The sequence below is a fragment of the Falco cherrug genome, chromosome 6 (genome assembly GCF_023634085.1).
Source record: "Falco cherrug isolate bFalChe1 chromosome 6, bFalChe1.pri, whole genome shotgun sequence".
Classification (NCBI taxonomy): Eukaryota; Metazoa; Chordata; class Aves; order Falconiformes; family Falconidae; genus Falco; species Falco cherrug.
In genome coordinates, this window is record NC_073702.1 from 72,048,436 (window position 1) to 72,060,853 (window position 12,418).

The 12,418-nt window shown below is 42.9% G+C and overlaps 1 protein-coding gene across 28 annotated transcripts in view; it reads right to left on the reverse strand.

Annotated features, from left to right (window-relative positions):
* The window catches only part of HMBOX1 (homeobox containing 1), a 126,141-nt gene that overhangs the window by 113,424 nt on the left and 299 nt on the right, over nucleotides 1-12,418 (reverse strand). Inside the window, exon 2 of one of the 28 annotated variants that reach the window (XM_055713307.1) lies at nucleotides 2,534-2,615. The exons of 23 other annotated variants lie outside the window; for them this stretch is intronic. The gene's annotated coding sequence lies outside the window, so the exon portion shown is untranslated. Of the gene's footprint in view, nucleotides 1-2,533; nucleotides 2,616-10,390; nucleotides 11,320-11,360; nucleotides 11,566-11,934; nucleotides 12,198-12,418 lie in introns of those variants that run through there. 4 more of the 28 variants (XM_055713316.1, XM_055713310.1, XM_055713309.1 and 1 more) reach the window with 4 other exon arrangements.

A 12,418-nucleotide genomic window follows, 5' to 3' on the forward strand; every position in this document is an offset into this window, starting at 1 on the left:
TCCCTTTTTGTGAACATGTCAACACTGAAAACTAAATGTGCTCAGATTAATTTCTGCTCCCATGTAGCTAATGCATTTTGTGAGGGAGTGAAGAAAACTAAGGCTTCTCCAGCCCACCTTTCCCACATCATTTTTGCAAAACAGGGAGTAGAAATATCTTCAAGACAAATCAGCCTCTGCAAGCATCCTGCTGCAGCTGCAGGATCCAAAGCCTCTCATGAAAAGTTCTCTCCTCACAATGCGTACAAGCCATCTATCAAGGGATCCACAAAAACCAGCATGCTGGACAAGGAGCCATATGAAGTAGAGACACAAAGAAGGAAAAGGATTTTAATCCACCCTTTTATCGAAGTGAGGTGCCTCCGTGTGGGCTGAAGGGAGGCAGCCCCACTGGACCACAATTTTAAGACTTGTAATATCCCAACTGGAACAAGGTGCCTACAGCCTTTACTGGGCAGCAACAAGTCCTTTAAACAAAAAAGACAAGCAGACAAGAAAGCCATGGCAGCTTCATGGACACTGTCTTACTTTTCCGTGCCAGCTCACTAATCTAACACCTCTAAATTATGAGGGACATTTAAATAACTTGCAGCTTGGACCCGCCTCATAGACATCTAACACCTCGGAGTGCCCTAGAGCACCCAGCAAGTCACTGGATACCCCGTGGTTAGGAAAGCTTTTTTCCCCTCGAAGTTTTCAGACTATACTGTTTTGTTGGGTTTTTTTTTTAAAAAAAAAAAAAAAAAAAGACTGGAGGGAGCTTCACACTCTAGCATGACAAAGGCCTGAACAGTGTACCTGCATTTCAGTTTGCACCCTGGGTTATTAGCCAGAGAGTTTATAAAACAACTTTAAACATGCCAGCTTTTATGTATTACAGTTTATTAAGCTGGAATGATACATCACATGTGCTGGACGCATAAAAGAGTTACAGAAACATGGTTTGCATTTTAAAATGGTTTAGTGAAAACAAATGAATTATCTTTATTAAGTGAATTGAACCTTGCTGTGTCCTCCACTGAAAGATTTCAGTATTAGAGAATCTCTTTCTTCATTGTTCTTTTTTTCCACCTTATGTTAGGTGAGGAAAACAAGCATTTCCGCATTTACAGCTCCCAAATGGTCTCTCAGTTTTGAATTAAACAGTCTTATCTGAACTATAGAATATACAGAATTGAAGAAAATACGCACATGCAGAAGAGGCTACTTCTGTCAAAAGCTGGTTTACTGTTTCATCAGATTCTGGTTCCATGTGCTCAGCCAAGAGTGACTACCATCACTTCACTGGTTTGACTTGAGATATTGGCAGTAAAAATACATTGTTTAGGTTCTGTTTAAGTACAGGAAGTGTAGGCATTATGTCAGGTGGCTTAGGCTTAAAAAAATGGTATTTGGGTATTTTAACCTATTTAAATAAAACAATTTTTTTAACAAAAACCAATTTTTTAATCCAGGTTATAAACTCAAAGTTTATAAATGAGAGAGTAATTGTGAAGAGAGGGTGGAGATGCTTCACTGCTGGTTTTATTAGCTAACTTAGCCAAGAGTCAGCTTTATTCTTACCAAAGATACAGATGCATCCATTTGCTAATAAATGGATGTGTTTTCCACAAAGTAGACTTGGCTTCCAGGCTCCAGATGAGTAGTGAGGCCCTCTAGCATCCTGAAGGGTAGGAGTACAGGAATTTTAACACCTTCTTGGTGCAGTATTTAAACTGATCACCAGTGTAAACAAATATAATTGAAATGGACTGTCCTGATGGGCAGTAAACTCTTTGGAAGTAGAGAGTATCTTGTCTGCACACTTGCTTATGGCTTAACAAATTGGGGCCCCAGCTCCAGTAACCTCTCAAACTGCAACCATGTCACTCTAATATTCATTTTAAGTATTTTATCAACAACTTAAGCACAAACATAACCCACCTAAGCAATCAAATACAAAGAGCCAAAAAAGAACTGGATCCTAGTTTTCCAGTTGTACAAGCCTCAGAAGGGGGGAGGAGATAATACCTAAGCAAGTAAGACAATCCAACAATCCAAAACCAAGGTTTTCTGGAGGAAGGGGAGGTTGGAAGGAGAAAGAGAGATGATCTTTCCATAGCACTGCAATGCCACAGGAAAGCACCACGTTTAATGTAATCAAGCTCTACATTGCAGCCATATGGAAACAATTTCAGTCAATAAGCAACTCCTGCAAGAAGACAGCAGAGGAACAGAAAAATCAGATACCGATTTAGCTAGAGGCAGGAAAGCCGCTAGCTGAGCTCAGAGGCTTGCATTTTAAGAAATATTTATGTCCAACAAAACAGCACACATTTTTGAGTTTCTGTTACTTGCCTTACAGACTTCCACAGTGCCACACCTCAGACTGCAAGCAGTAAAAATGGCATACCTTCTTTTACAATGTCTTTCCCAGCCTCCGAGATCCTGTGTCTCAGCCCCCTTCCAAATCTTTCCTCAAAGCCCACTGCTATGGCTGGTTTCCCACCGATAGCCAGAAAGGAAGCAGACATCTCAAACTTCAGATACTCACCCGACCTCTTTGCCTTTTATCTGCCTGGAATCAGCAGGTTTCAAATCGGGGGCTTTCTCAAGGAGCAAGTCCTTTCAAACACCTACCTTGGGGAAAAAAAACCCAAATAAACCAACAAAAATCCCACACAACACACTTCACTTACTACTAACAATGGTATTTAAAAGAGGTTTGGTTTCAAGATCTCATTGTCCAGTATCCTAAAAAGCAACAGCAAAAATACTGCTGCTCCTACAGAAAGAGACATTCCTGTGCACTACTGATTACAGCTGCAACATGGAGGGAGTAAAAACTATCAGTTTGGGACAGGAAAAGGGAAATTCAGGGGAACAGCCAGCAAGTGAAAGCAGCTGCATTTTTAACAAAAAGCAAGAAGGCACACTGCTATGAATAAAACAGAATTTACTTGAGTGTGACAGAAGAGTGACACCAGTATTATGCGAATAATGCCCATGAAATGAACTGAAGGATAATTCACAAGTGATTTCAGAAGCAGCCACTTGTAAAGGTTGGAAAGGTCTTCACTTCCATGATGCCATGCAATCTGCCAGCAGATGCACCACGGCCACCCCAAAAGCATTGCGAATTTATACTCGCAGACAAAAGGTCTTGGAAAGTTCCTCTTACTAACCAAAGTATAAGATTCAAGATATTAAAAAAAACCAAACACACACAATAAAATAATAGTAATAAAATTTTAAACCAGTAATTTTCTAGTGGAAGGGCGAGCCACCAAGACCACTGTGAACAGTTTTCTGTTAAACTGGGGCAACATGGTTTTCTCACATGAAACACCTTCTAACTCACCAGTAATAAAAGATTATTTTCAACAAATCCATTAGCAGGGAAAACATTTCACATCAGCCTTAAAAAAAAATGCACCGAAAAGGGCTTTTTGCAGTCTTGTAGGGTGGAAACTTTTTTTTGTTTTTCAATGAGGGAATCTAGAAAACGAAGGCAAAACGCCATGCCAATGGATGTTCATATTATGCTAATGCTGAAAAAGGGGAGGGAGCAAATCTGGAGAGCTGTAAGGTGGTCAGATGGGTGTCAATCCAGGCAAACCAACAGGGAAAACAAAATATGGATATATTTTCCCAGCAAAGAATTAGAGAACAGGGACACTGGTAGTGCCAGTCAGCATGTTTTAATGACAAACGTCTTGATAAAGGACTAACTTTATTCTCAAAGATTACAAATGTAGTCAAACAGAAGAAAGTACGTGCACAGAGCATACTTTGGTTCTAGTGGAAATCCACATTAGCTGCCCCTTATCTGAGAGCTGTCAGTTAGCCAGTTCTTAATCTGCTTCCTGGGATTGCATCATGCTAATTTTTTTGTCACTAAATTTAAGGTCTGATGCAGTTCAACATTTTTATCACTGCAGATAAAAATCTGTGACTGACACCAGGACTACAGGAACAGTACATTATTTTGAGGAAGGGACTGCAAAAGAACAAAGTCTGAACACCTACCTTAACTTAGCTCAGGAAAGCAAAACACATCTGAATACAAAACCAAATTTATAATCTAAGAAATGCAGATGGTAACTACTAAATTGGCAGACTTTACTAGAAAGAATCTTAGTGCTGGGAGCAGCAAGGCTCATGAACAGGATTTCCCTATGCCAAAGGGCTAACGTGAACCTCTTAAATGGCTGCATAGCAAGCAGGGCCACTGCACCTCTGCATTCAGAACGGATCAGACACAGGCTGGAACATTCACCATTTTTGGTTTCCACAATGTTAAAAATAAACGGAGACCATGAAGAATCACCGGATGATCTGAGTGCTAGAGAAAATGCCTCAGAGTGAGACTTAAAAGCTCAACTCTGTTTCCTTATCAATCGAGTAACTTGATTACAGAGTGTAAGTACCTCCATGGCAAGAAACTACTGGGTACTAAAGGGCTCTAATCTTGTCAGGAAAGTCTTAACAAGAACCAGCGGCAGAACTTAGACAAATTCAAATTAGAAATCAGCCACTTATTTTTAACAGTGAGATGGCACAAACAAGTGATGAGTCTGAAATTACCAATGACAGACACTCAAGGCTGGAAAGCTTTCAAATTGTTTTTAGCCAAACATCAGTTACTGGTCTCAGTTTCAGAGTAAATGATTAAAATTTAAAGGCTTGTGATACAAAGCATATAAAACATATCAGAGAAGGCAACTTAATTGTCTGTTCTCACCTTAAATTTTATGAATCTCCCAATATGTTAACATCATTCTACTTCTACAGACCAGGAAATTAAAGAGGGAGGAGTAAGTTTCAAGTTCAGTTAAGTTCCCTCTTTTCAGACTGCTGTACTTGCCACTAAACAGCACCGCTCCATCAAACAGATGGAGCCCCCATGAAACACAAACAGTCAGAGAATGACCGACTACGATGTCTGGTAACCATGCATAATACAACTTAGTTGAGAAAACTGTGATCAGCTACTTACCTCTCCCATCTGCAGCATGAAAAATCAGTATTAGCTTAAATAACTAGTTCTTATTCTGTGTAAATACACTTGTAACATTCATGTTTATACTACCGAGAGCAGCAGCATGCACTATCATCCAGCCAAGAATCTCCAAATGCTTTCACATTTGTGAAGTATCTCAACAGCCCTGAAAGGATTATTTTCCTATTATACACTGGAACACAGGCAAGTCAAGAAGTCATAAAATAAGACCTCTGGCACAGCCTAGAAACAAGAGCCTAGCCCTATCTCATTGCCAGGAAGAACTTTCCTTTTCAACATTTGAGCACTACTTACATGTCAGAGCTGCTGCATACCCAGCTGCTCAAACTCCCAAACCCTGCCAGTTAAATCACAAAGAGATTTCTAGTGAAAGCTGACATTGTAATCAGAGAATCTGATCATGGCAGAGAAACTGTCCAAAATAAAGGTCAGAATAAATATCCAAGTAGAAACAGCACTTGTATTTCATGAACTAACTAAATGCTTTCTGCTTCCATTAGTATTACAGTACTACTGGAAGAACAAAAACCAGATTCAGTGCTTGCTTCAGAGCTCATAAGAAATGGGCAACTCAAAATGCAGGAAATGACTATATGCTACACTTCCCAATTGATAGGGCATAGGCTTATCAGAAGAATAACACTGGCTGTTCACAAGGCTCACTAAAAGAGCAGCTTACAGTATTGTTTCAGTAGTAGCAGCAGTTGTTTTACTGCTGAACTTACAAATTCAATAGGTGGGGTATTCTTAAGGAAGTGAGAAGAAAATAAGGCTTCTTAAATATTAAGTTTGAAACGGGGAGAAAACAGATGCCGGGAATTCAGGGCAAGTGACAGTCAGCCAGGGTAGAGCCAAACATAATTAATATAGTTTGTATGCCTGGCTTGTAGATTACTTCCTTAGCTTCATGTTAAGACCTCATCTACCACCACAGCAGCAAATGGGGTTCATATAAAGTTAACGTAGCCTAAATAGACATACGTATGGAGAACAAAAGAATGCCACCTCTATGCATAAGGTAAATAATAAAATTTGTTTCCTCAGGCTGCAAGGAACTCTCTTTCACTAGATCTGGAAACAATGCTCCACCCTTGGGCAAATAGTGACTGGAAGCAGCACTTGCCAGCATACCATGGGCATATGCAAGTTAGGTCTTTGTTAAGTCATATTACAGAAGTCATTTAGGCGTACACATACATACAACCTGATGAAGGGCTATGCTCAGTAAGAAGCTTCAGGCTAGCAATTGCACTGAAAACAACATGAAATGATGAAGTAAACATTCATTGAGGAAGTCTGTAGGAGAAAGAGTTAACTGACCCTCCATACCTTCTGGTTGGCTGCACTGGAAAGATAAAGCAGAATACACTTTGTCAGAAGCACTGCATACAGCACTTCCCAGTTTTAAGAGCAGTCTTTAACTTCAGACTCCTCATGCAGCTTTGATTAAGGACTGGGAAAAGGAAATCTGCACCCAGACGGGTAGAATAACCAGTTATAATTATTTTAATCCTTTAAAAAGCGCATCGAAACAGTAATTGTTCAACCTTTTGGTGTCTACATTAACACAGTGCTGAATCAAAACAAGTAAGAAACATGCATGTGCATTCCTGAGATAGATCTGAAGTCCAACACTGAAAAACTCCTATTAAACAAAGCAGAAGAAAAGCTATACAAGAAAAAGTGGCATTCCTTACAGTCTTGTGAAAAAGTTTACCCCATAGTGCTTTCGGCTTGATGGGGGGTGTTGTGTTCTAATGGATTTAAAAGCAACAAAATTAACTGAATAAATAAGGATGACGAGTGTCAAACCACAGAAGTCAATGGAACACAGGAAATCCTCCCATCACTGTAAAAAAAATCTCATTGACTTAGGTATTTTATTGAGCACATTAAATGACCAGCCAGTAAATTCCTTATATGGTTAATATATATTAATATATCACAGATGTAAAAGTGCAATAGATGGGGAATAGACACAGCTGTGTTCAATTGCCACTGAGTCAGTACGTGACCTTAAGTGAGTCACTTGGCCCTTATGCCTCAGTTTCTCTACCTGTAAAACACTGATACCTCTGGTAAGCACTTAAAAGATTTACAAATGAAGGTACAAAGTATTATTTTATCATAGAATAGTAAAGGAGAAGGACAGTGCCTCAGACATAATGAATCAAACGTGAAACATCAGAGCCGTACTCCACTAGCACGCCACACAAGTTACAGCCATAAATCGATCACTTCTGATTAGGTTAGGCTTTACGATGCAGTAATTGTCATAGCAGCAGTTTCATAACTGTGAAACGAGCACTTTGCTCAGCAGCGTATTATGCAGGAAGCCTGCGTGATCAACGAGCTTTTGGTAAACCTGACTGCAACAGCAAAGAATAGAAGCATCCAAATACAATATGCTTTTTAAGGTTATCTATCATAAAAGCTTCTCCACATGCTTTTATGGTCACAGGCTAACCCTGTATAAGCACCCGGTTGAGTGGGAGGAGAGGGGAAGGAAATCAAACAATACCACATTTAAAGAAAGACCAGATTTCATGTGAATATATCTCTTTTTAGCAGGCACAACACAAAAATAAATGTGTTTCTCACAGTTACAAGATGAAATTTTCAGTTGGCCAGCGACTACAAAGCTGATTCTCTACTTCTTGCTGTGGACCACATGACTGCCTCAATGCATAAGAACATTTTATGTGCCAACTTGCAATGAAGACCACATAGTTAATAGTTTGCAACCTCCTTTCCCCCAGAAGATCTTCAGAGTTGAGTAATAAAATTCCTCACATGATTTCAATGAGAGGGTTCACTTGTCAGAGGCTGCTTCAAGATAGTATCATGTGTCAGGGAGGTGCTGTTCAGAGGAAGCTTTCCAACCTTGTGTTTTCAAGGCTTGACTGAAAATGAAAAAATGTCAGGCTATAAAGTTTGAAACTGGGGGAAAGAAAAATAATCTCTAGATGTTATTTTCAAAATATGGAAGTTAGCCAATTAACGAGGGGAGGAAGGAAAACTGATTAAAGCCCTGACAAACCCTTGAGATCACAGGCCGATTACTAGTTCTGCCGCAGACTCCATGTAGGAACCTGGGCAAGTTAATCCCTCTACACCTTGGTTTGCCACCTGCAAAATGAAAAATAACACTTTCTTTTCATATCCTGTTATTCTTGCTTGCATTGTTCCCCAAATTAAAAGCATTTGTCAAAACACTTATCTTTAGCTTTAACACTGGAAATTGCATTCACAGCTAACATACAATCCGTTTGCATGACTGAGTGTTCAAATATGAATTCTCAGTATACCTTGCTACCCAGCCATCCTAATTTTATACATGTCAGGAGGGAGCTTTAGTCAATATCAGAACAAGAGGAATATCAGAATGCTAAAATACATTTTACTACTAATCTTACATGTAAGACCAGCTTTAGGGATACGAGTTAGACCCCAAAAAATTCAAATTCTTCTCATTATCTCCAAAAATACCACTATAATCATGACATTGGTCTCACTTCATTGATAACCCGCAAGATAATATTATCATCATAGGTATAATTAACATCCAACCCCATGAGGACGTGTATGCAGAATCCAATGCCCGCTCCATCAAAATAAGTATAAAGTGAAATCGACTTCAGTGGCTTTAGAAGTGTCAAAGCTGCATAAAGTTTTCAATAGGAGAAACAAAGGCACAGGTTTTTTTGCAGTAGACTCCTTAAGCTGACAGCATTCCTTCAAGTGTTTCATTTCAAATCCTAAACTTTGCAGAAGATGAAAAATATTTGCCACAGGTCCCAACACTGTGATATGTAATTCTGTAGTGTCCCTAAAAGCTCTGCACAGAAATCACTGTAAAGCCCAAGTTGCTTTCTTTTGATAAAAATGTGCTGTCACTTCATGCAAACTGGTTTTATTTTCTAATATATACAACCAGACATCTTCTGACACGCCTTTATGAAAGGGACAGTAGTGTTCTTCCCTTCTCATGTTTCAGTCTCATTAATTCTTCCAACTACCAGCCCAAACACCATACCCTAAAGACCCAAATTTCACCACTGCCCCACTGACATACAGCAAAAAAAGATCAGTCTCAAAAGTTAATGACAGAACAATTATTGAAATGCACGCTTATTAAAAATTAATTTTATTTAAAATAATATTAGTTTAAAAAGTGAAATGTCAGAACTCCACTGTCTTCCCAGCTCCAGTTACTGATGAAAAACATACCCAACACTTTCATGAACTTATGGATTATCACTATAAAGTGAGCACTTCACAATAATTTAATTTTCAAAACACCAGACAGCCATGAACTTTTAATATCCTTTTGAAAGAGACCACTAAGACCCCCACAAAAACTGCCTTAGAAGTAAGCTTTCTGCAGCAGACACAGATTACTAATTCTGTGGAATTGTCAGAATCACAATGCTGGAGACACACACATTTTCTAGAAAGGTCAACAAATATTAAAGAATTGCTCAAGCCCACTCAGTAAAGTACTTATAGAGATAAGCAGGCCTCATCCACACAGGATTTTCTTCGAGATTTCCTTACCACTCTTTAAAAATCCTGCAGTTTCACCTATGGTAGCATTCCTATAACACAGCTGGCAGTCTGCATACCACAATGTCGTCTAGACCTGCTCTGAACAGTTGGATGACACAGGAGTAAAAATGCTGATGCCTGTTCTGGTGCTTGCACTGGTGCTAAAGGAAGGATAGGAGGAAGAACAGACATAGCTGAGTAAAGCATAAGTTCCTTGTTCCTAGTCTCATGCCCAGGCTCGTCGGACAATTCTGTCAACCATACAGGAAAAGTTGTGGCTGCTGTGAGGCTAGAGAAGAAATCTTCACATAAGGGAAATGAGCATTCCCAAACCCCAGTTTTCAGATGCAACATCAAACCCTGCTCTTCATCAGAGCCCGGTGCTCCCAGAACATGCAGATAACAAATGCATCCCTGCACAGATAACATATTCCATCCCCTTCTCACTTCTCCCCTACTTCCCTCCCCCACCCCATCTCAGCGATGTTTTCTTAGCAATTTGGAAGAGAAATGGCAAAAAGGGAGATGCAGAACACAGAAATAAATTAAGTTTGTTCTCTACTGTTGACAGATTTGGTCCTAGCATGATGGGAGAAAAAAAAAACGTTAAGAGTGATAAATCTATATATACCTACTCCAAACTACACCCCACATCCCAAGGGACATGGTATAATGGTAAATAAATATAGATGCAGTTCCTACTAATGAGGCAGGGTACAGCAAGGCCAAAGAAAATGCAATCATCTCGGGGAAAAAAACTGCACAGGACTCCTCCTCTCCCATCCATGGAGGAAATCAAATGCCAGCTGCACCATCCCAGGAAGGAAGCTGAGTCTGTACCTGATGAGCCCTGCAGAAATGAGCTAGTCATATCACGGGACGCAAGCAGGCACTTCAGGGTTTTGCCAGCCCACGAATCGTCTGCGGAACACAATTCCCCTCTTCGATACGATGTATTTTACATGGTATCATTCATGCAAATTGTAGGGGTTTTTCCACCAGTTTCTTTTTTTCCTCCATCCCCATTAGTTTGAAGCAGAGGCACGTAGCTAGCGTCTATCAGATCTGCTCCGACAGTGCTCTCAAACGCGTGCCCTGGCCATCAATTTAACGCTTTCCTCCCTACAAAGTTGAAATCTTTCCAGCTTTCGTTCATGTACATTTTGTACTTAAAAGCCACTTATCTGTACTCCCAGTGTTACTCGAGCAGGAGAACAAATTTGAGATATACCCGACTCCAAACAGCAAACATGCTTACAGTCCTCATTTCCTCTTCCTTCTTCCCTCCCCACCCCCAAAAAAAAGCAGCTTTTTTTTTTTTTTTTTTGTCCCTAACACGAAGGGACTGGGAAAACCAGCACATACGACCGAGGCTACTACAGACCTATCGCAATGAAAAAAATGCCTTCCGAAAAAGTGCTCTGCAAACATACCAAGAAACACTATTAGAACTAAAAAAAAAAACCAACAAACCCACCACCAACCCATCAGACAAAACTGAGGTTGAAGTACTCGGCTCGGTCTGTCTCTCGTGTGTATTCTGCACCTAAAAACACTCGCCTCTCGTTTTAACACCGAACCAGAGCTAAACAGTCCAGCGGCATTCCCTACCACTTCCCCCAGTCCTGGGGTCCACGACACTGTTCTTCCCCCAAAAAAATCCCAGGCACGGCTACAAAAGCAATTTACACCCCCTCCCCTCCTCAAGAAGTACAAAACAAACACGCGTATGACACCCCACCCAAGCTCTCCTCGCACATTTTGGAAACGACTTCCCTCCGGGTCCTCCTCCTCCCCCACCCGTTCCCACCTTAAAACTCTCCAGCAACGAGACCCTCCTCGTATTGACGCCTCTGCCACCCCGAGCACCCGCCCTCTGAGCCCCGGGAGCTGCAACAGATCTCGCCCTCCTCGCTGCGCAGCCTCCCGGCCCCGGGACCCAGCGGGGTTCGGGGCACCCGTGGCCCCCCGTGCCCCCCACTTCCATAGGCACAACGCACCGCAGCTCCCCTAGAAAGGCGCCCCCGGACACCCACAGCGGCCCCTCAGCCCCCCTCCCCTCCCCCTAAAGCCAGGGGGGAGCTCCCCGGCAGAGCCCCGGCGAGGGGGCTCGCTGCCGGGCGCGATCCTCACGGCGCACCGGGCTCCATCCCCGCAGTCAGAGCCTCCCTCCACCTTCCCCCGCCAAGGTCCCGCCGGGCCGGGCCGGGGCAGCCCCCCGGGGTCCTGAGGACAGGGCGCGGGGGCCACCGCCGCCCTCCGCAGCCGCGCCGGGGCTCGCACCAGCCCAGCCCCAAACTCAGCGGCGAACAGAACCGAAACATCACGGGGGGCGGGGGAGCAAATAATAATAATAAAAAAAAAACAACCAAGCAAGCACCCACCCAGGCTGAGGGGACTCTGCCACCGCGAGTCCGTATCACCGCCCCCCCCCCCCCCCCACGCGGGAGAGAGGGGTGGAAAAAAATAAGAATAAATAAATAAACGACAGGAACAAGGACGGAGGGCTCTTCTTTAAAACCCAGAGGTTGCCCTGCCCTCCCGCAGACCCCCGCAGCAGCCTCCCGGGGACACCTTCCTCCTCCTCCGCTCCGGGGGCGCCGAGAATACGCGAAGCCACCCAGAGCCGCGGCTCAAACTCTGCCCGGCGAGCGGCCGCCCGGGCTGAGGGGCTGCCCCTGCCCGCCCCCGGCCGCCCCCCGCCCCGGCCGCCCCCCTCACGCACATCCCGCGCTGCGAGGGAACCCGCTCTCCGGCGCGGCGCAACTCCCCCGCAGGCAGCCGCGGCGCCGGCTGAGGGGGGACCCCCTACCCGCTCCCCCTCCCTCCAGCCCACCCACCCGCCCACCCGCGCCCTCCCCTCACAAG